At 41.3% G+C, this 24070-nt stretch overlaps 1 protein-coding gene across 2 annotated transcripts in view; it reads left to right on the top strand.

Annotated features, from left to right (window-relative positions):
• Positions 1 to 11653: 11653 nt before the first annotated feature.
• The window catches only part of LOC124787994 (tetraspanin-9), a 538570-nt gene continuing 526153 nt past the window's right edge, over positions 11654 to 24070 (top strand). For both annotated transcript variants that reach the window (XM_047255029.1, XM_047255028.1), the window contains exon 1: positions 11654 to 11839. The gene's annotated coding sequence lies outside the window, so the exon portion shown is untranslated. The remainder of the gene's footprint in view (positions 11840 to 24070) is intronic.

Below are 24070 nucleotides of genomic sequence, written 5' to 3'. Positions count from 1 at the left end.
AATCTTGAGAAGGACATTGCTGGTGTACCTCCAGAACAAATTTGGAACTATGATGAAACCAATCTCGTTGATGAGCCAGGAAACAAAAAGGTCATCACACGGCGAGGATGCAAGTATCCAGAGCAAATTCAAAACTCTTCAAAGGCTTCCACATCATTGATGTTTTGTGGGAATGCTGCAGGGAATCTAGCACATTTATATATTAATTATAGAGCAGAAAAGAGTTGGTCCACTTGGACTGAGAATGGACCAAATGAGTCTAGATATAATAGAACCAAATCTGGGTGGTTTGATCACCAGGTTTTTGAAGACTGGTTCATTTCTCTCATGTTGCCTATTTTGAAGAAACAAATGGGTGTCAAAGTATTGGTAGGAAATAATTTGAGCTCCCACATCAATTTGGAAGTGCTACATCATTGTGAGGACAACGAAATCAAATTTATAGTCCTCCCACCAAATACAACCCACCTTCTGCAACCTCTCGATGTAGCATTTATCCACCCTTTGAAAGGCCATTGGAGGGAAATACTTTCTTCGTGGAAGATGACAGCTTGTGGAAGCAGATGCTCAGTTGTTCCCAAAGATCAGTTTCCTGGTCTGTTAAAGTGGCTTGTGGATGCCATGGAATCGAATGTAGAAAAAAATCTGAAGTCTGGTTTCTGCAAAACAGGAATTTTTCCACTAAACAAACAAACAGTTTTGTCAAGACTTCCTAAAGCTAATCTAGAAAACAATATGGGTGATACGGCAGACCACACTGGAGAATCATTTCTTCAGGAGCTGCAGAAAAGAAGGCAAGAGGAGACAAAGCCAAGAGAAAAGAAAAGATGTAAGAAGTTACATGTTCCAGTGGGGAGGAGCATTGGAACAGCAGATGTTTTAAATGTGGAAAACAACCAAACTGAGGAAAACATGAAACTGATGCAAACAAATAAGGAAAGACGAGAATGAGGGAGAAAAGAAAGAAGAGTCAGTCAGGTGATGAAACTGATGTCAGTGAAACATTTTCTATACAGGAATCCGATGATACTGATTTGGACTTTCTACATGAACAGTTGTCTGATTCGGATGAAGACGACTTTTTTGATGAAACAGACTGCGTAAATCAAGAAACGTTTGCCACTGAAGAATTCAATAACACAGACTTTTCTGTTGGAAGTTATGTTGTTGTCAATTTTGATGATAATTTGTTCCCAGGGAAAGTCATAGAGAAAAAGGTTGGTGGTTACATTGTCTCTGTTATGGAGAGATCGAAGAAGAGTTGGAAATGGCCATCAAAGCCTGACGCCATTTTTTATGATGCAGAAGAAGATTTGTACAGCATAAACCCACCCAAACAAATAAGTGACAGAAGTTTATTTCAAGTGAATGGTGTAGATTAATAAGGCCAAGTTTATTGTCAAGTTGTTGAGCTGTAATGCCTGAAACAATAGGTATTAGTATTATCAAAGCCTAGCATTTAAAATTCATTTTTATAATTTTTTTATTTGTTCATGATTTTAAAATAAAGTTTTATGGGGTTAAATTGTGACAGTATTATGTCCCTATTAGTTTTAGTAGAAAAACCAGATTGTCACAAAGTCATCCCACATTGTGGGGTGACATTGTGACAGGTATTTTTAACTGTAATTAGGTCATACTTTAGTATTTAGTTTGTATGTTGTTATATAACCAAAGAGTGTAGTTACACATGGTAGTAAATATATCTGAGATTGAATCATTTTTATCTGGTTCACATGAATAAAAATAAAAAAAGTGTCCCAAAGTCACCCCCCCCCCCCCTTACAGTATGGTACTATGTCAATGTGAAAGATGAGCTTAAATGTAGAGGTCATCAATTACCTTTGGGTAGCTCTTTGGAGTCACTCTACAATGTGGCAAAACTTCCAGTTTGCATATGTCATGATGTCTTCCACATTTTTTGTCAACAAGAAACACAGCCTCTGCCTTTTATTTCATGCATCCTGTGTTGTGAAAGCAGTGGCTGCATAATTTACACTACACAATGTCTAGTTTTCTGTGAAAGCCAATGGATCAAACATGTTCATGTCAGTTCAGCACCTACACAGATCTCGAAGTCATGGTGGAAAAACAACATGTATGGTGGTGTACAAAGCTGTAGTCATATACTGCTTCAATGTGTTACAGTAGAAAAACAATGAATCAAACAACAACACAGGGAACCTCTCTTGTGACTGATAGTCTGTGGAATATGGTCCTCCTACAGTACAGGCAATGAAACTTTTCACCGGCCTATGGAAGCGACTCCAATCGGTAGCCACCTGCTCCAATGGACCAATACATGTGTATTTAATGAGATCACCACTAATAGTCAATGTCAACACACAGATGGTATTTGTTTTCGATATATCGGAAGAGAGAGATGGGGTAAAATCTTATCGAGTTCTGTCATGGGTGGCAGACATGAATGCACCCTTAGAGATGCAGATCTCCTTCTGTGACGAAGCAAGCTGGGATGTCTTTACTTCCTCTAGTGTTTGGCATCTGCCTCCTTAAATTCATTTTATTTTCATTTTTGCCTAATTACCATTAACAGCCATGAGTATAATCTGCATATCCATAAAAGAGAAAGGTTGGCCCTCAGCCTTAAGGAGTATAGTACCAGGTCTAATTTTGTGGTTAGTTTTATGTATGTAATTCATTTCCTAATTCTGACTATTCCTAGTTAATGTCTTTTGTTATAGGGTGGAATCAGTAATTGTTTCGTGACATAGACTCTTTTGTTGACTAACAAACAAATATAAATTCTGTATTAATTATAAACATTTGGAACTACTAAGATTCTTAAAGTATTTATTTGGCTCTATTCCAAAACATATTAGCAAAGCCAGCCCTTCATTAATTCCAAAATAATTAGCAGGTTTGTCAAAAGCATGGTTTGTGTAACTATATCTGTTAATTTCATTATTCAAACAAATAATGCGGCGTAACCTTTGTGAAAGAAGGAACTGTTTAAAGGAGGAAGTTTTCAATGTATTCTGTGAATTGAATGAGTTATGTTTTAATTTTAATTTCTGTAATTAAACAGCGAACAATGTATAGTTTCAGTGCCTATTATTGTGAGGGTATATAAAGGATGGATTTTTGTCTCTACATACTCAGTCCAAGGCTGATTTTCAGGGGGAAATTACGTACTGTTTCATGTAACAATGCATGAAATTAATGTTGGAATTAGTGTAACACAAATAGGCTGTGGGTTAAAACAGTGACAGTGTCTGTTCAATTTATTTGAGAATTAATGTCAATGTACTTTATTATTATGCAAGAACTGTGAACTGTGTGGTTAGGTATTTACTGCACATAGATGTTCTATAGCAAAATATTGTAGCAGTATGCTGATGTTTGCCTGTGAACTATTAATGAGGCTTATCAAAAGGTAACAAATAGTGAACTGGCCATATAACTGTGTAATATTAAGGGGGGGGGGGGGGTTACTAACAGTGAAAGTAAAGAACTGTGGAATGCAACTATGCAACTATCAGCTTGTCGGCTACATCATGTGCAGTATTCAGTGTTGAACCTCCGAACCTCATTTTGCAGCCAGTATAACAATGCAGTACGTCAACACCAAGGGCTGTCAACGAAGAAATAAAGCAGGAAACATCACACTTTGAACTACAGTACCTGTAAGTAGTTTGGAGACACACCACAATGCAGTGGCAGAAACCTCATCCTTCTTCCAGTTCCCATAACTGCTCGTACTGTCTTCCTGCTATCCTTTGTTGCAGGGGTAATCTTTGTTTGGTGCTGCCATTACATATTGTACACAGTTGGCAAAGCTAAGATAACGTGTTCCCATTTCCACCGAGTGGTCAAAACACAGTCCTGTTGCATTAACTCACCTCACTCTGCTTCTTCATGGGATGCAAAATATCTTAGGTATAGTGCTCTCTGACTTATGTTCAGTTGGGACTTAAACTGGAATGATCACATGGATAAGGCTTCAGGGAGGATGGGGCAGAGAATGAGGAACATTTGCCAGATGCAGAGGAACTGTCTAAATAATCACACTGGAATTTTGCCGTATGGGGTCCATAGAAGATAGATTCGAAAAAAGTGAGTTGTTTCAAGAAATGGGAGTGGAACGAATATGATTCACCAGTGGCTGTAATCATTAAAAGACATCTCTGTAGGATCCAATGCTAGTAAGTGGTTGAATGGATAGACTTGATTCCAAGTTGCATATAGCATTTGTGCCAGAAAGCATAACACTACCAGCAATTCTTGTGTGTTCCTGTGAAACTAAGACATCTTCTCATGCAGGATGACGGTAACATAGTAATTGTGATTGTGTTTTCAATAGTGTGGTTCTTAGGCGACATGTATGTTGCCGGCGGTAAAATCCTTCTGCAATTAGCTTAAAATGTCAGTTCTCAACAGTGTTCCCTGAAAAGAACATCATCTTTCCTGCAGGGGTTCCCATTTCATCTACCTGGTGAGTGTACTCTGACAGCTTAAAAAAAAAAAACTACTCGCCATGGAAAGTGATTCTCATGATCAGTTTAATTAATTTGCCTATCAGTTTGGTGTCAATAACGTGCAGCCCGGCAGGTGGAAGCGATGGCTAGGGTACCACGGATATGATTTGGGAGTGGCAATGGTAATAAGGCATTTTTTCGTTGTGGCGTTATCTTTTAATGACATTTCAATCTTCCACCTATACTGAGAGAGACAACCACTTTCACAACAAGCAACGATACTTAAGTGATGTGAAAATAGTGTTTGCCCCAATTTCCTCTGTCTTCGAGGATAACTTGTATAAAAGCTAGAAATCTATATTTCGCATGAGAAATTTGAGGTGTGTGGCCTACAACATCGGTGTCTCGTATTGCGTAAAGTGGATTTTTTAAACTGGGGGTCTATGGCGGGGTGGAATTGGTTAGAACTATTGTATACACCTGAGTTACAGCTGTTTGTTTTGCAGTGCACCGCAGGTGGCGGTGTTCGTTTCGCTGTCAGCAGAAGTGGTCAGGAACCTTCAGCAGCTGGAAGATGTGGCTTAGCTCAGCCTGTGACGGGTGGCTAGGTACAAAGAATGTGCCAACCTGTCCAATCTGGTCTATGGCAGCGGGAGCTAGCAATATGACCAATGTGCTGGGTGAGCGGGGATAATATTGGATGTGTGCGTTGCATGAGAAAAGATTCAAAATGACAGGTGTTTGCTCTGGACGTACCGATAACATTTGAATTCGTACCACTCCAATCATCTCCGGGTGCCTTCCATGACCGGGGTGGTGCACTCTGGCATACATGTGCATCCACAACTGCATCTGCGGCTATGGCGATAGTTTTCACCTACCTTTGAGCATTGGCGCTGGTGGCGTATGAGGTGATTGACACACAGCGTGTGGACCTCAGGACATGAGAGTGTGGGATGTGCGAGTGTTTCAGTGATCTCTGGCATCTAGCTTCGACAACTACTGCTTCAGATGTGTGAATTGTGTCGTCTTTAGTGCTTCTCAGTGCTTTGTAGTGGACTCCGTCTTGCCGGCCAGAGTGGCCGAGCGGTTCTAGGTGCTACAGTCTGGAACCGTGCGACCGCTACGGTCACAGGTTCGAATCCTGCCTCGGGCATGAATGTGCATTATGTTCGTAGGTTAGTTAGGTTTAAGTAGTTCTAAGTTCTAGGGGACTGATGGCCTCATAAGTTAAGTCCCATAGTGCTCAGAGCCATTTTTGACTCCGTCTTTCAGTGGTATTTGCTGTTGTCTCTATCCTATCACGCTGTATGCCATTCCTTCTTCCGAATGCAGTGGAGAGAACCAATTTAGAAAATCTATAGTGCTTTAAAAACCCAATCATGATGTCAAATTCCCGATTGATAGTGATCTATGACTTCTAGCCATGACAACTTATTACTAGAGACTGGATTGTAATTTAAGTGTGTCGTGTTTAGTGCTTTTCAATACATCACAGTAGACTACGTCTTGCAATGATATTTGTTGTTGTTACGTGGTAGACCCTTCCTCGTCCTTCTGAATGTAACAGAAAGAACCATTTTAGGAATTCTATAGTGCTTTAAAAAATCCAATTGCAAAGTCAAATTCCCGATTGATCAATTTGTTTCCGATAGTTGTATTGTGAACACGTATTTGTCCTGCCTCTCCCGCAAATAGTTTAGGTACGTAGCATGCAACTCAGCTGAAATCTGAAATTTTCATTACCTCCAACGTAATGGACTTTCTGCCCAATGACCTAACTGTGTCAGTATCCACCGACAGGAGGCAAGGGAAAACAAAGCACCTGTAGGATTTCGAAACCAGGATGTTGCAGGATCGAATCTAGCCAAATATTCCAATCCTAGTATCCACCAATAAGAAACAAAGAAAAACTGTCCGACATTTAGGGTATCGATTTAATTAATTAGTAAATCAACCTAATAGAGTGAGGGAATATTTCCAAGACATCCATTTACCAGGTAATCTCTGCTTTATTTACGGTTCAGTCGGACTGCGACCGACGCTGTGTGCATGCCCGGCAGTTGCTCGCGACACGACGTGGCCCCCTTGAGAAAGAGAAAGCATGCCTTTCAACAGGAATTTCCCAGGCATCAACACCAAAGGGTTGCCGCCACCTGGCGCTTCCAAGCCCCTTCGGCACGCCCGACTCCTGGGTGTCTGCGCACGGGTGGCGACAGGTGAGAGTGTCTCAGATATGTATAAGCGACCTGTGACAGTGTAATTACGTGTTTTATTACGCGATCAGAGTGAAAAAGCGCCGCAATTGTTTAAATATTCCGCGCACTGCGATCAATTTTCTGACAAATTCTTTAAATAAACAATATTCCAAACACCACATTGTACCCTGTTAACTGTTTAAATGAAGAGTATTGCATACACTGCAGTCAATTTCCCAACAAATTCTCTAAATAAATGAATAAAATATACATCAAACATTGCCTTGTGTCCCATAAGCTGTTTAAACAAACAATATTCGACACATTGTCTAAATTGTTTAACAATATTTCGTACATTGCAATCACTTTCCTGCTAAATTCGTTACATAAATAAATAAACTATATTCCATACACCACTTAGTACCTCACAAATTATTTAAATAAACAGTATTCCACACATTGCCTTGTCTACCAGAAATTGTTTAAGCAATATTCCATACACTGCAATCGATTTCCCACCAAATTCTTTAAATAAATAAATAAATTATATTCCATACATTGCCTTGTCTCCCATTAATTGTTTAAATAAACAATATTCAGTGCATTGTCTAAATTGTTTAAACAATGTTCCATACGCGACAAGAAATTTCCCGCCTACAGGTGGGGGAGGGAAGGGGGTGGGTTGGCGTGTTTCCCAGAGGGGAAGGGATTAATCAATTGATCGATTTAATTAATTAGTCAATCAAATTGATATCTAAAGTGTGCTTGAATTAGTGAGGGGAGTTCCCAGAGGGATGAGGAAGGTGGAGTGGGAGGGGTGGGGGTGACATGGAAACCGTTTAACCGTACAGTGGGTTAAGGACCTGTCAGTCAAAAGGACAGATTATCCCCAGGGGGCATAATCATCTTAGCAGAACAATAGGTTAAGGACATTTCAATCAGAAGGGAACAACTGATTTGCCCGTGAAAATATACGTGCCACTGAATGTAGGCAACCCATACTAACAAACTGGAGATGTCCCTGTTGCCCTACTACCACCGTCATGAGGACATGCTCTATGCTCGTGTCTTATCAGATTCCCAACCAGAATTTTACAGTACGACGAATAATGAAGTAGCCTTCAGCTGTGAATTTGTAAAATTCTTGAAGAAGCATTCTGTCTTCTAGGTTGACCATGCCCTGAAAGTACAATGTGCGCTCTCAGCATAGTTCAAATGACCTGCTGCGTGCAAGAAGGGGACCTTTTCTTTGGGACAGTGGACTTGTAGTCTCCAATATCCCATGTGTGTAGCTTTAATGAGGTTCTTTTTATAGCATACACCTGAGGAATTATTGAATCCATAGTGCTATATTGGGAGTACATTACAACGTGAAGCAGTCCCATTTCTAACAACAACCAAGTCTTTGGTGGAAGGTGGTGGAGGAGGGTGGAGGGTATCGACCTATAAGGGTCTCTCAAGGAAATATATCTATATTATATTAAAGTTGAGATCGGAATGATATTTCTTTTCATTCTTGAGATATTGGTTGTTATATCCGCGGACGGGTCGCTCGCGGCGTGTCCGAACTTTTCATGCGCTTCGGGAATCAAGTGGCCTTAAAAATCGTCGTATCTCATAAACGGTTCAAGATATCGAAACGACGATTTTTGGGAATGACAGCACGTAGAAGGGACTACTTTATCGTATGATTAACAATCGATAGGTTTTTGTAAACGCGTGAGCAGACGAAAACAAGACTCCCTATATATTACACCATGAGGTTTCGTCCAAATTTTCATAGCCAAACAAAGGGAGAGAAACAGGTAAACGGGGTATCAAAGTGACCAGCGTGAGGTTTAGTTTTGCATGAAAATATTTAACTGCTTGAAAGTAATCAGAGTAATTAACGAAAACTTAATTAATAACTATAGTAGGAAGGTGGGGGTTTCCGAGAAACAGTGTAAAGATGAAGTCAAAGCAGCCAGGAAATTTTGTGTTGAAAATACGGTTAAACTTGAGAACCAAATCGATCAGATTAAAAATGATTTAGAAACTGAGGTAGAAACCAAGTTTGTAGTAGTGATAGAGGAAAAAACGGTAAAAGTAAATGAAACTTTAGATTCAAAATTGGCTGAAATAGAGAAAAACGTGGAAGGAGTACAAAATCTAAAGCATAGAGAAAGTGACAGTGGGTCTGATTCTGACAGTAGTTGTAATGATGATAGCAATTATGAATCCAGTAGTGATGAGGATGACGCATTTGAATTTATAATTTATAATTGATAATGATGGAAACTCTAATATTTAGATATATTGGTTCATTTCATATGCAATAATGTATGGCCTTAAATGAACTATACGGGAAGTCCACGCAATCTGATTTTACCTCTGCAAATTCTTAAAAATTTTGTGCAGCCATGTACTCAACTTCGTGCCGCGAGGTAACTATGACGAATAACGTAAATAAATTCTGGCCTTTATCGTTTAAAAATATTAAGCAATAAGATGCATAAGAATCAAATTTTTTCACTGAGTAATTTTCTTAAAATCGGATGATAAGTATTTCATATCTGCCGTCGCGTCCACTCCACTGCTCTGCCGAGAAGACGCGTGGCTGTCGCTCTATGACGCGCGTGCTGCAGCGACAAGATTCTAACACGCTTGAATTCAAACGTCGCCAGTTGCAGCGGGAGACAGGCAGCGACACAGATGTCGCTCACGTAGGACACTTCCGTAACTACACCTGCGGTTGTGTTTTGTCGCTTGAAGCTGCCGCGCGCTGTCCGTCGCTTTTGCCGCTTACGTAGGACGCGGGCTAAGGGCATGAACTCGGCTGCGATTCATCGCGAAGTTGTTTCAGTTTATGGACAGGATGTAATATCAAGGCAGCTTATGACTAAATAGGTACGGAATTTCAACTGTGGAAATTCACGATGAAGAGAGAGGCGGAAGATCTCTGTTGTGACTGACGATGTAGTGCTGGAAATTGAAGGATATCTTCTCTCTGATCGCCGTTCGACAACCAACGACCTACATGCAGTTTGTCCAAACATTTCACGAACTGTTGTTCACGAAATCGTAACTGATCGATTAAATTATCGCAAGTTCTGAGCGCGATGAGTGCCCAAGATGCACACAAAATGAACGGAGGCAGTGCCGCTCGCGAATTTCTTGACCGTTGTGGGACTGAAGGCGAGGCTTTTCTCAACTCTGTAGTGACAGGAGATGAAATTTGGGCCTATTACAATGCTCCAGAGAGCAAACGATAATCAATGAAGTGGTGCTAGACTCATTATCCTTCAGCCAGAACACTCACAACTCAGCAAACAGTGAGGAAAATCATGGTGTCTGTTTTGGGACAGAAGACGGGTTCTGCTGGTTGATTTTTGGAAAGAGGTGAAGTAATAAATGCTGCAAGATGTTGTGAGGCCTTGAAGAACTTCGCAGAGCCATACAAAACAAACGGCGCGGGATGCTGACGGCGGGAGTCTGTCTCCATCATGACATCGTGCGTCTGCACAGCGCTGAATGTAATCTGGCTGCTGTCCATAGCCATGGAATGTGATGTTTCTGGTTTTTGTATCAATTTTGTATATGACAACAGCCGCTCGGATTCGGCTAATGTAATTTACCACCATGTGATGTGACAAGTGAGTATGCTTACCTCACAAATACTTTTCTATTATTAATATTTTGTTATGTATATAAAAATAACTTGTAACCGTTTATATACATTTTTAGGACCCACTCCATCTGAAGAAGATATTTTAGAAATATCTAAACTTAGGTCAAGGGCTAAATAAACCTTTGGTTTGCAACTGGTTGGTCGATTTTTTTCAAGCTCTTCAAATATAGAGGTCTATACAGTTGCTGTGTCGCAACCATATTCAAGATTTTGTTATAAAAAATGAACATTAATGGAACTTGTTCTCTTTTGAAATAATTGTATAACTGAAGTTTTAATGCTAAAACCTGCCCATTTTGCAGTTCTTTTGGATGTTTATGTAATTATGCCTTTTGTTTCGAGGTCTGTGTTTAGATAAGTATGTCGTGAAAAAATAGTTTAAGCAGTGAAAAATGTAGTAGCATGCAAGAGAAAAAATGTAGTAAAAAATACTGAAAAATTGTTTCTCGACTGCCCCCAAAATAACAGGGTTATCGAGGTCGAAAATTGTATTCTGCACTACGGACCATCTACGAGGGCATCAATAATTCCTCTGACTTTCGTAAGTGAAAACTCTTAAAGGTTTTTAGATAAAACAAACATTCTACTTCTTTATTCCTCATGCCTACATATTTAGGTCTCATCACAGTCATCCTGCGACGAACACATTTCTTTCAACGAGAGACCAGTTTGTTGACATTGTCACTGTGGAATGACTGGCTTCGTTAACGGAGCGACAACCTAACCTCTGCTGGCACCGCTTCATCACTATGAAAGTGGAGTCCTCTTAAGTGCTCTTGCAAGTTCTGGAAACATGAAAATCGGATGACGCCAAGTTGGGACTTTATGGAGGATGATCGATGACAGTGAAACCAGGGCGTCAGATGGTTGCAGATGTCGCAGCGCTCGTGCATGGTTTGCCATTGTCATGGTGAAAGAGAGGGTGCTCCATGTGTTGACGAACTCTTCGAATTCGTGCTTTCAGTTTTCTGAGGGATTACAGCACGCTATTTCCCACGCACCGACGTAGTTAACGATACACGCTACGATTCGGAGAGGAGAATAAGGACGGTGAATAATGTACGGTGTTCCTACTGCATCACACGGCTCCGAAGATTACCCCTTTCGCCTCACACGTAGCCAGAGATCGTCGTTTTATATACATCCGTGAAGATTGTGGGATATTCAGGAAATGAGACAAATTGTGAACGAAATCCCGGCGATTCGGCCAAGAAGTGTACTTTTATTGCCACCTGTGGTCCAAATAGTTCAGCAGGAAGCCGCTAGGAGAACGCATCGACTATTTTGCATTGTGCCCCTACAGATGGCAGCACAGCGCGCAGCAGATTGAGCCGTGCGCGTGGGCATCGGTGACAGCGTCATTCGTGCCCACACTCTCTGGGCGCTAACAGGACGCGCCTAAGTTCGAAACGAGTTTCGAAGGAGTGCCGGACAGGGATGGTCGAGTAAACAGTGTTTCGTCGTATTCAAACAGCGCGCCGTGCACCTCCGTCGGCCGCATCGCAGTGCCGCAATAGTCTCCCAGTGCCACCAAGGTTTGTGATTTTATTTTTTAATCACAAGCTGAATATTTTATTGATTTAGAAATGTCGAACTTAGTACTTGTGGAACAACTCATTCGTATGAACTGAATATATTTGACCAAGAAAACGAAATCTGACTGAGCAGAAGTGTGACGAAGAAGTGTCCGTTGATATTGTTATCTGCGCTTGTTATCAGAAGAGTGACACATGTGCGCCGAAATCGCTGATATGTTTGCGAGAGCACGAAGTTACGATACACAAACCGCTTCGATTTCACTGTGGTTTTTTCTTTTAAATTTTCTGAACTGTTTCGTTTTGCAATAACCCAAGTCATTACGCAAAGTAGTTCCGTGGATTTTACTTAAAGTCATCAGTTTGGTGACACGTCTAGACCATTCACAATATTGGAGAACATACGTGCTGTCAACAAGACTGGAACTAACTTACCGTTAGAGTTACTTCGAACTGAAGTCTCGATCATGAATCTTAATTTTGGCATTAGATAAGTTTAGAAATTATTCTTTTGTATTTCCTTCTATCAGCCACTTTTATTTCTTTTTCGTTTAGTTTAATATACTGCAACGCGTTTCGAGATGCTCTGCTTATCTTCAGGAATTTATACGCACGGAAAATCCTTAAGTTAAAAATAAACTGTCTTAAACTAAAACAACATAGAACTTTTTGTTTCAAAAGTTATTGAAAACAGCCACAAGTCGCACTTTGTATTTTTTATTGACCTGTTTCGTTCTTCAAATGAACAAGAACATCATCAGAATATACACTGTAAAAGATACAAATTGAGATAATCCGGAAAACTTACATTAATATTACGCAAAGTACATATTGTACTTCTACGTACATTTAAAGTTGGCCAACAGCACTAAAGATTGTTCCCTCTGCTGGCAATAGCTGCCCTAGGTATTTTTGTTTATTGTTATCTTTTAGTACGTCTGTTGGAGTGTTTGGAAGGGGGGTGGGAGGGGGCACTGCCCCGTCTCCCTCCAAATTCGCCAACAGCCACGCCAGCGGCGAACAATAAACAAAAAGTTCTATATTAATTTAGTTTATGACAATTTATTTTAACTGACGATTTTCTGTATCCATGAACGACTGAAGATGAGCAGAGCATGCTCGAAACGCTTTGCAGTATGTTAAACATAAAACAAGTAAAAGTGACTGGTAGCAGAAAATACTAATAAGTAATTGTTACACATAGTCACAGTTCCCAAACGAGCCAATATGGCCACAATTAACTAAGTGTAGGAACATTACTAAATGTGACTACATCCAATTAATGGACAGTCATACAAATGCGTCCTTCTAATAATTTAACTCTCAGCACGCGTTGATCTAGTACAAAGATACGTGCTTAGTCTCGAAAAACTCTGAAGGTATTGTCTCAGTTGTTACATGAAAGATACAAATCCACAAATGAAAAATCTGTTAAAGCATGTAATTCTGTCCACATACCGGCTGTTTGCATTTGTTGAACTCTTTAGCTTATGATACCCTGCACGCAATTGTCGGAAGATGAGAACCAAATGTCTTAACTAATTGAGTGAGATGATGATTTTTGCCTCGAAGTGGAAAACGACGCATTAATGATTGAAACGTGAGGAGGATGAAATCGTTGGTTATAGACCTGTCCGTAACGCAATTTCTCTATAGGATACCTGGTGCAATGTCGGCTGATGAATAGGTACATAGGTTGTAAGACATTAAGGCAAGCCAGCTGTGGCCGAGCGGTTCTAGGCGCTTCAGTCTGGAACCACGCGACCGCTACGGTCGGAGGTTCGAATCCTGCCTCGGGCATGGATGTATGTGATGTCCTTAGGTTAGTCAGGTTTAAGTAGTTCAAAGTTCAAGGGACTGATGACCTCAGAAGTTAAGTACCGTAGTGTTCAGAGCCATTAGAAGCATTAAGGCAAAAGACGGAAGATAAGGAAAATCTCTCTCGAGTAGGATTGTCATATTATATTCTTGTTAAAATCTAAGATGTGTACTTCATTAGTAAACACCCATATTGTGGCGAGATTTATTCTGGTAACAACCCATAGGCTGCAGCTAAGCCATTGACGGCGATATCCTTCTCCCCAGTGGTGTTAATCCAGCGAGTTCGGTAGCTTTGCGGAGTTGGAAAGCAGGAGAGACGTACTTGCAGTCTGAATACTTAAGTTTGGCTGGGGTGATTATCAGGAAAGTTAAAAATATCTCGTAAACTTCGGTCAAATGGCTCTGAACACTATGGGACATAACATTTGAGGTCATCAGTCCCCTAGAACTTAGAACAAATTAAACCTAAGGACATCACACCCATCCATTCCCGCGGCAGGATTCGAATCTGCGACCGTAGCGGTCGCGCGGTTCCGAACTGAAGCTCCTAGAACCGCTCGGCACCGCGGCCGGCCAAACTTCGGTCATTAGAGTTCGAGTATTAGCTTGACGGGAGAAGCAAATTGTCGCCCTCTATTTAAGGAAGCATCGTATTGTCTGCAGTGTTGTACCAAAGCAACATAAGACGAAAATCAGGATAAGCTGTGAGGTATTTGAAATTCGAAATTCCCGAATACTCTTAGAGTACACCACTAACCACTGTGCCACGTTACTCAAAAGTTGTATAGATTCGCAAAAGGAAACTTCTGATCTGATACGAATCGCTTGACAGTTTAAAATTGTATTCCGATTCCTGCTTCGAAGGATGAATGACGTTCAGCATCCAGCCTACAAGGTCATTTGGGACGGAGCACAAGCTCGGATTAGATGGACAAGGATGCGGAAGTTGTGTATCAGCCGTGTCCTTCCCAAAAGGATTTTCCGCACTAGTCTAATTATGGATGGCCGGACGGGGGTGCAAAAGTCCGTCCTTCCAGATGCGAGTGCCGTATGCTAACCACGGCACTACCTCGCGCAGCCTGTTATTTTGAACCGAATCTTCATTCGTGGACAAAAATTATGGAATGAAATCCCCTGCACATGTCTCATGAACTTACAGTTTCTCTCTCCCTCTCCCTCACCCCCCTCTCCCTCACCCCCTCTCCCTCACCCCCTCTCCCTCACCCCCTCTCCCTCACCCCCTCTCCCTCACCCCCCTCTCCCTCACCCCCTCTCTCTCTCTCTCTCTCTCTCTCTCTCTCTCTCTCTCTCTCTCTCTCTCTCTCTCTCTCCCCCCTCCCTTCTCTCTACTTTTTCCAAACGCTTCGGTGGCTCTGTAGCATGTGGTAAAGACCCGGGATTCGAGCCTCGTATACTAATTTGTAAGAAAATATCTCACAGAAGCTTACAAATCTGATAGATGAAAACATATTTTTGCCAGATTATTGTTGAAATGAAATGGTCATTAGCATGATTAACTCAGTTAAGAACTTGCACTAACGCTCATCTGCCTGATACCTCTGAAAGTGTCACACTATACGAGAAATCTCAATTTCTCTTCGTCTACACTTTTTTGTAATGGTACCAGTTCTATTGTGTACTGGTCGCTCAAAATATTGTCGCAATTGCTGCTGTTGCAGTTAGTCATACTTTCACACAGAGCGGCCTGCAGGAGCTTAAATTGTTTAGTTTTCTTTTATGAAGGTAATTTGCGTTTTAGTAAAACTTTCTGTGCTTTTCAAATGCCAAGTCGCTCTTTCGTGGGGATTCCGTTTCGAACTCTAGGGCCTCCCGGAAACTACCTTCTGAACCACCTCGGATTTCGGAAGAAAACATAAGTGTGCCATTCGAAGTAGGGCTGTGCCTAATGAGGCACTGTGGTGTTCACACCGACCCAGGGGTTGACAGCGGATTTGCTTCCTCGTCTACAAACACTCTTAGTAGAAAATATTCTGCCTCCGTAGCTGCGTGGTCAGCGTCTGCCATGCAAAGGACCCAGGTTCGAGAGAAGACTCAGTCTCGTGATGCCAGTTGAGCGACTTGACCTAATAGTAGTGGCTCCACGCTCTGGAAAGTGTGCAAAATGTCCGGGAGAGCAGTGTGCTGATCACATGACCCTTCATAGCGCATTTGTATGACGACGCAAGGCAGAAGGTGACACGGTGGTCGGTGGACATCCCTTGGACCTTCACGGCCTGGCTAGGAGCTCGTAGTAGAAGACAGGGAACAATTTTCTAAAAACTGTTGTACTGATAAATACTTCATTAGAACCGGTTTCAGCCCTCAGGCCATCATTAGGTATTGTGAGACTTTTGAAACAGATTGCATGTTGATAGGAACCTGTCGGTTCAAATAGCACGATGGATTTCATTCTACTTGATCAGCATCCAGATCTCTCATAGGGTTATCACCTACCGTGCGTTGACGAAGTGCAGTTATGATGTTTCAAAGTTTCCTTAATTGTTCTTCCTATCTACATCTACATTCATACTCCGCAAGACGCCTGACGGTGTGTGGCGGAGGGTACATTGAGTACCTCTATCGGTTCTCCCTTCTATTCCAGTCTCGTATTGTTCGTGGAAAGAAAGATTGTCGGTATGCCTCTGTGTGGGCACTAATCTCTCTGATTTTATCCTCACGGTCTCTTCGCGAGATATACGTAGGAGGGAGCAATATACTGCTTGACTCGCCGGTGAAGGTATGTTCTCGAAACTTCAACAAAAGCCCGTACCGAGCTACTGAGCGTCTCTCCTGCAAAGTCTTCCACTGGAGTTTATCCATCATCTCCGTAATGCTTTCGTGATTACTAAATGGTCCTCTGCTGCTCTCCGTTGGATCTTCTCTCTCTCTTCTATCAACCCTATCTGGTACGGATCCCACACTGGTGACCAATATTAAAGCAGTGGGCGAACAAGTGTACTGTAACCTACTTCCTTTGTTGTCGGATTGCATTTCCTTAGGCTTCTTCCAATGAATCTGTCTGGCATCCGCTTTACCGACGATCAACTTCATATGATGATTCCATTTTAAATCACTCCTAATGCCTACTCCCAGATAATTTATGGGATTAACTGCTTCCAGTTGCTGACCTGCTATATTGTAGCTAAATGATAAAGGATCTTTCTTTCTGTGTATTCGCAGCACATGACACTTGTCTACACTGAGATTCAATTGCCATTCCCTGCACCATGCGTCAATTCGTTGCAGATCCTCCTGCATTTCAGTACATTTTTCCATTGTTACAACCTCTCGGCATCATCCGCAAAGAGCCTCAGTAAACTTCCGATGTCATCCACCAGGTCATTTATGTATATTGTGAATAGCAACGGTCCTACGACACTCCCCTGCGGCACACCTGAGATCACTCTTACTTCGGAAGACTTCTCTCCATAGAGAATGACATGCTGCGTTCTGTTATCTAGGAACTCTTCAAGCCAATCACACAATTGGTTTGATAGTCCATATGCTATTACTTTGTTCACTAAACGACTGTGGAGAACTGTGTCGAACGTCTTACGGAAGTCAAGAAACACGACATCTACCTGGGAACCTGTGTCTATGGCCCTCTGAGTCTCGTGAATGAATAGCGCGAGCTGGGCTTCACACGATCGTCTTTTTCGAAACCCATGCTGATTCCTACAGAGTAGATTTCTAGTCTCCAGAAAAGTCATTATACTCGAACATAATACGTGTTCCAAAATCCGACAACTGATCGACGTTAGAGATGTAGGTCTATAGTTCTGCACATGTGTTCGACGTCCCTTCTTAAAAACGGGGATGATATGTGCCCTTTTCCAATCCTTTGGAACGTTACGCTCTTCTAGAGACCTACGGTACATCGCTGCAAGAAGCGGGTCAAGTTCCTTCGCGTACTCTGTGTGAAATCGAACTGGTATCCCATCAGGTTCAGCGGCCTTTCTTCTTTTGAGCGATTTTAATTGTTTCTCTATCCATCTGTCGTCTATTTAGGTATCTACAATTTTGTCACCTGTGAGACAATCTAGAGAGGGAACTACAGTGCAGTCTTCCTCTGTGAAACAGCTCTGGAAAAAGACATTTAGTATTTCGGCCTTTAGTCTGTCATCCTCTGTTTCAGTACCATTTTGGTCACAGAGCGTCTGGACATTTTGTTTTGATCCACCTACCGCTTTGCCATAAGACCAAAATTTCTTAGGATTTTCTGCCAAGTCAGTACACAGAACTTTACTTTCGAATTCATTGAACGCCTCTCGCATAGCCCTCCTCACACTACATTTCGCTTCGCGTAATTTTTGTTTGTCTGCAAGGCTTTGGCTATGTTTATGTTTGCTGTGAAGTTCCCTTTCCTTCCGCAGCAGTTTTCTAACTCGGTTGTTGTACCACGGTGGCCATCTCTTATGATCTTGCTTGGCACATACTGATCTAATGCATATTCTACGATGGTTTTGAACTTGGTCCACTGATCAACACTATCTGTATTTTGTGTTGAACCGTCAAGTACTCTGAAATCTGCTTTTTATCACTTTTGCTAAACAGAAAAATCTTCCTACCTTTTTTAATATTTCTATTTACGGCTGAAATCATCGATGCAGTAACCGCTTTATGATCGCTGATTCCCTGTTCTGCGTTAACTGTTTCAAATAGTTCGGGTCTGTTTGTCACCAGAAGGTCTAATATGTTATCGCCACGAGTCGGTTCTCTGTTTAGCTGCTCAAGGTAATTTTCAGATAAAGCACTTTAAAAAATTTGACTGGATTCTTTGTCCCTGCCACCCGTTATGAACGTTTGAGTCTCCCAGTCTATATCCGGCAAATTAAAATCTCCACCCAGAACTATAACATGGTCGGGAAATTTACTCGAAATATTTTCCAAATTTTCCGTCAGGTGCTCTGCCACAACAGCTGCTGAGCCAGGGGGCCTATACAGACATCCAATTACCATGTTTGAGCCTGCTTTAACCGTGACCTTCACACAAATTATTTCACATTTCGGATCTCCGTCAATTTCCTTCGATACTATTGTACTTTATATCGCTATAAACGCGCCTCCCCCTTCACTGTTCAGCCTGTCTCTGCGGTATACATTCCACGACACTAGTTTCTTAAAGGCTGTTTTAGTATATCAACGAGAATAGGAATTTTTAATTGAAACAGAGAGGCAGGCCTGTTGACTAATTCTGTTGTTGTTTATCACTATACATTTGGTGACTGGTTTTTGTATCTCGTTATGTGATCCATGTACGGTTATGAGTGAAATTTTATCCAAATTACATTACCATCAAAATTTATAATTCTGGTGACGATACGCGTTTCCCGGTTCCCGCCGTAATGTTTCCTGCCCGTATCGTTGACATTAAGGGTAACACCCAGTTCATTGTTTGAGCGCGATTTCTGAAAAGCTCACATTGCATAAATATTCAACAGGGCAGAGCAAGAACGTACAGCAAGACGGATTTTATTCTCCTGCGCTGCGCGTAAGGTAAAGAAAACCCGCGCATTACTCTAATTTGTGTCAGCGCTCATTAGTTTCTGGGCGACGTACGAAGTTTTCGAACAAGCAGCGTATCTACATCAACAGCTGCCAACAAACATGTAGCTAAATTACATTTCAGCACAGAAGCAGTGACACCACATATGCGCATATATACTCCATAGACCACCTTACGGTGTGTAGTGAAGAGTAACTTCGGGCATGATTGTCATTTCCCATCTTTCTTCTTTTGTTCGCGAAGGCTGCTCGAGAATAAAGATAGCCGGTGGCCCTTCAAGCGAGCTTTAATTTGTTTCGAAGCAGTTATTACATGCGTCCTATTTTAGTTTAAAGTCTTTGTGAAAACTACTGTAATTTGACATTACGTTCCACCAATAACATCAGTCATTTTCAGCTTCGATCTCGCGAAACAATCTCTGCCAAGGGCTCCGCTATATTTCCACAAGCAGATAATATAGAGGTCCCCATTCTCCTGTTCGCAGTAGAACTGTTGATATTTTTAAAAATATTGGGAGCCGGTGTAGCGATATTTAAAAACCATCATCATTGGCCATGATATAACGAAAAAATTATCGATATATCGACGTGCCGACCAAAAAATATATCGGCTGCACATTGTGAATATACTGCCATTTCTAGAGTTTTATTAATAGATATTCTGTACATCAACGAACTAGCAGCCTGCTTATCACACTAGAGCAAGATTTGAAAGGAAAACGATGCACCTTCCCGCGTGGCGATAACCACTATGCTAACAACGGTAACTGCAGGTAAGTGGTACAATAAAAGGTGTCCAATGGGTCCGTCGTTCATATAGGATTTGTCTGGAACACTTCAAGACGACGTTTCTGTTGTTTCATTTCAAATGGTTCAAATGGCTCTGAGCACTATTGGATTTAACATTTGAGGTCATCAGTTCCCTAGAACTTAGAACTACTTAGATCTAACTAACCTAAGGACATCACACACATCCATGCTCGAGGCAGGATTCGAACATGCGACCGTAGCGGTCGCGCGGTTCCAGACTGAAGCGCCTAGAACCTCTCGGCCAAACGGCCGGCTTTTATCGTTTCTCCAAATGTCTGTAACCTAGGTGTTGTAGTGTCAGAATTGTGTGGTGAAGCTAAATGTTGCAGTTTCTAGTAGCGCCGAGCGTAGATTACGACATCGTTTCCTCTCAGTTCTCCACCCACCGCAAAGACCAATCTTGTCAGTTAGATTTTTGTTCATCAGTTTCAGCAACTGTTTTTGAAGAATCATGATGTGATGAAATATCACACGAGTTATGTTAAAAATTATTTTTTAACGCAACTGGTGTGCTATTTCTTCACATCGGATATCTTGTTACTACATTTACACTGACACCCCTGAGCGCAATCGAACTTTCTCTTTGTGCCACCTATACTTGCTTCACACAGTCAAAAAGAGACTGATGAAAGCTGCTCAAAAATTAGTATGACTCCTTTACCCTGCTGAAGTAAAACTATGTTCACCTACAATTTCAAAACAACTTCAAATATTTGTCGAAAATTCCTAAAAAACTGTAATATAAAGTAAAAATATCAGCACTCGATATTGCGATATCAGTGTCGACATGTCGGTGAAAGATGTCACCGATACATGTCGATATTTCATGGGATTCTGTCGATATATAACGACATTTTATTGACACGCCTAGTTTGCAGCACTATATACGACCACAAGCAACATCGATCTTCCCTTTGGTCACAGTGTCGTCTGAATAAAGGAGACGATAGACAAATAGACAACTAACCTAAGGACATCACACACATCCATGCTCGAGGCAGGATTCGAACATGCGACCGTAGCGGTCGCGCGGTTCCAGACTGAAGCGCCAGAACCGCTCGGCCACAACGGCCGGCTTTTATCGTTTCTCCAAATGCCGGCAACCTAGGTGTTGTAGTGTCAGAATTGTGTGGTGAAGCTAAATGTTGCAGTTTCTAGTAGCGCCGAGCGTAGATTACGACATCGTTTCCTCTCATGTCTCCACCCACCGCAAAGACCAATCTTGTCAGTTAGATTTTTGTTCATCAGTTTCAGCAACTGTTTTTGAAGAATCATGATGTGATGAAATATCACACGAGTTATGTTAAAAATTATTTTTTAACGCAACTGGTGTGCTATTTCTTCACATCGGATATCTTGTTACTACATTTACACTGACACCCCTGAGCGCAATCGAACTTTTTCTTTGTGCCACCTATACTTGCTTCACACAGTCAAAAAGAGACTGATGAAAGCTGCTCAAAAATTAGTATGACTCCTTTACCCTGCTGAAGTAAAACTATGTTCACCTACAATTTCAAAACAACTTCAAATATTTGTCGAAAATTCCTAAAAAACTGTAATATAAAGTAAAAATATCAGCACTCGATATTGCGATATCAGTGTCGACATGTCGGTGAAAAATGTCACCGATACATGTCAATATTTCATGGGAATCTGTCGATATATAACGACATTTTATTGACACGCCTAGTTTGCAGCACTATATACGACCACAAGCAACATCGATCTTCCCTTTGGTCACAGTGTCGTCTGAATAAAGGAGACGATAGACAAATAGACAACTAACCTAAGGACATCACACACATCCATGCTCGAGACAGGATTCGAACATGCGACCGTAGCGGTCGCGCGGTTCCAGACTGAAGCGCCTAGAACCGCTCGGCCACAACGGCCGGTTTTTATCGTTTCTCCAAATGCCGGCAACCTAGGTGTTGTAGTGTCAGAATTGTGTGGTGAAGCTAAATGTTGCAGTTTTTAGTAGCGCCGAGCGTAGATTACGACATCGTTTCCTCTCATGTCTCCACCCACCGCAAAGACCAATCTTGTCAGTTAGATTTTTGTTCATCAGTTTCAGCAACTGTTTTTGAAGAATCATGATGTGATGAAATATCACACTAGTTATGTTAAAAATTATTTTTTAACGCAACTGGTGTGCTATTGCTTCACATCGGATATCTTGTTACTACATTTACACTGAAACCCCTGAGCGCAATCGAACTTTTTCTTTGTGCCACCTATACTTGCTTCACACAGTCAAAAAGAGACTGATGAAAGCTGCTCAAAAATTAGTATGACTCCTTTACCCTGCTGAAGTAAAACTATGTTCACCTACAATTTCAAAACAACTTCAAATATTTGTCGAAAATTCCTAAAAAACTGTAATATAAAGTAAAAATATCAGCACTCGATATTGCGATATCAGTGTCGACATGTCGGTGAAATATGTCACCGATACATGTCGATATTTCATGGGAATCTGTCGATATATAACGACATTTTATTGACACGCCTAGTTTGCAGCACTATATACGACCACAAACAACATCGATCTTCCCTTTGGTCACAGTGTCATCTGAATAAAGGAGACGATAGACAAATAGACAATACTATACTTATGTATCAGGTCACTGATAACGGAAACGTGAATGCGATCTCTTTCTTGAGAGACAATCACAATTTTTCTCTCTAAAAAGAGACTGGCAAGCTGGCAGTCAGACTTTAAGTCGCTTTTACGTTTCTCTCATGAGTAAACCTTTCACGATGTTACTTGATCGTTCACGATTCTCAAGTTATCTGTTTTGCGGACCTGAGTGTATACTACTGATTACTGATGGTGGTTCCGCTAATTTTCCGCTCATTGTGTTCGTAGTTCCTGCCGGCAGTTACGTCTGTTCCTATTAATATTATTGTTTGCATGGCCAGCTTCCACCGCAGCTGTTCTAGACAATTATTAATGGTTTCTCTCTGTTGAGCTTAATGCAGTTAAAGAGAATATTACACAAGATGTGTTTAGTTTTTATTTACAAAACATTTTCTGTGGTCATTGGCATAGGTATCCATATATTCAGAGTCTCTTAAAGAGACTGCTTACACTACACTTGTTCTCCCTTTTCTGGAATATTACTGTGCGGAATATCGCCTCACTTATGTGACTAGATTTGTGATTTCCTGTCAGAGGTCACAGTTCTTAGTAATAGATGGGAAGTCATCGAGTAAAACAGAAATCATTTCTGTCTTCCTCAACGTAGTGTTATAGGCTCTTTGCTGTTCCTTATCTGTATAAATGATTTGGGAGACAATCTGAGCAGCCGTCTTAGGCTGTTTGCAGATGACGCTGTCGTTTATCGACTAATAAAGTCTTCAGAAGATCAAAACAAATTGCGAAACGATTTAAAAAAGATATCTGAATGGTGCGAAAATTGGTAGTTGACCCTAAATAACAAAGTGTGAGATCATTCACATGGATCATTCACATGAGTGCTAAAAGGAACTCGTTAAACTTCGGTTACACGATAAATCAGTCTAATCTAAAAGCCGTAAATTCAACTAAATACCTAGGAACTACAATTACGTACAACTTACATGGGAAGGAACACATTGAAAATGTTGTGGGAAAGGCTAACCAAAGACTGCGTTTTATTGGCAGGACGCTTAGAAAATGTAACGTCTACTAAGGAGACTGCCTACATTACGCTTGTCCGTCCTCTCTTAGAATGCCACTGCGCGGTGTGATATCCTTACCAGATAGGACTGACGGAGTACATCGAAAAAGTTCAAAGAAGGGCAGCACGTTTTGTATAATCGCGAAATATGGGAGAGTGTGTCACTGAAGTGATACAGGATTGGTCTGGACATCATTAAAAGAAAGGCGTTTTTCGTTGCGACGGAATCTTGTCACGAAATTCCAATCACCAACTTTCTCCTCCGAATGAGAAAAGATTTTGTTGACACCTACATAGGGAGAAACGATGACCACGATAAGATAACGGAAATCAGAGCTCGCACGGAAAGATATAGGTGTTCTTTCTTTCCGCGCGCCATACGAGATTGGAATAATAGAGAACTGGGAAGGTGGTTCGATGAACCCTCTGC

This window comes from Schistocerca piceifrons, chromosome 3 (assembly GCF_021461385.2).
Source record: "Schistocerca piceifrons isolate TAMUIC-IGC-003096 chromosome 3, iqSchPice1.1, whole genome shotgun sequence".
Taxonomy (NCBI): domain Eukaryota; kingdom Metazoa; phylum Arthropoda; class Insecta; order Orthoptera; family Acrididae; genus Schistocerca; species Schistocerca piceifrons.
This window is presented reverse-complemented; position numbering and strand designations above follow the sequence as displayed.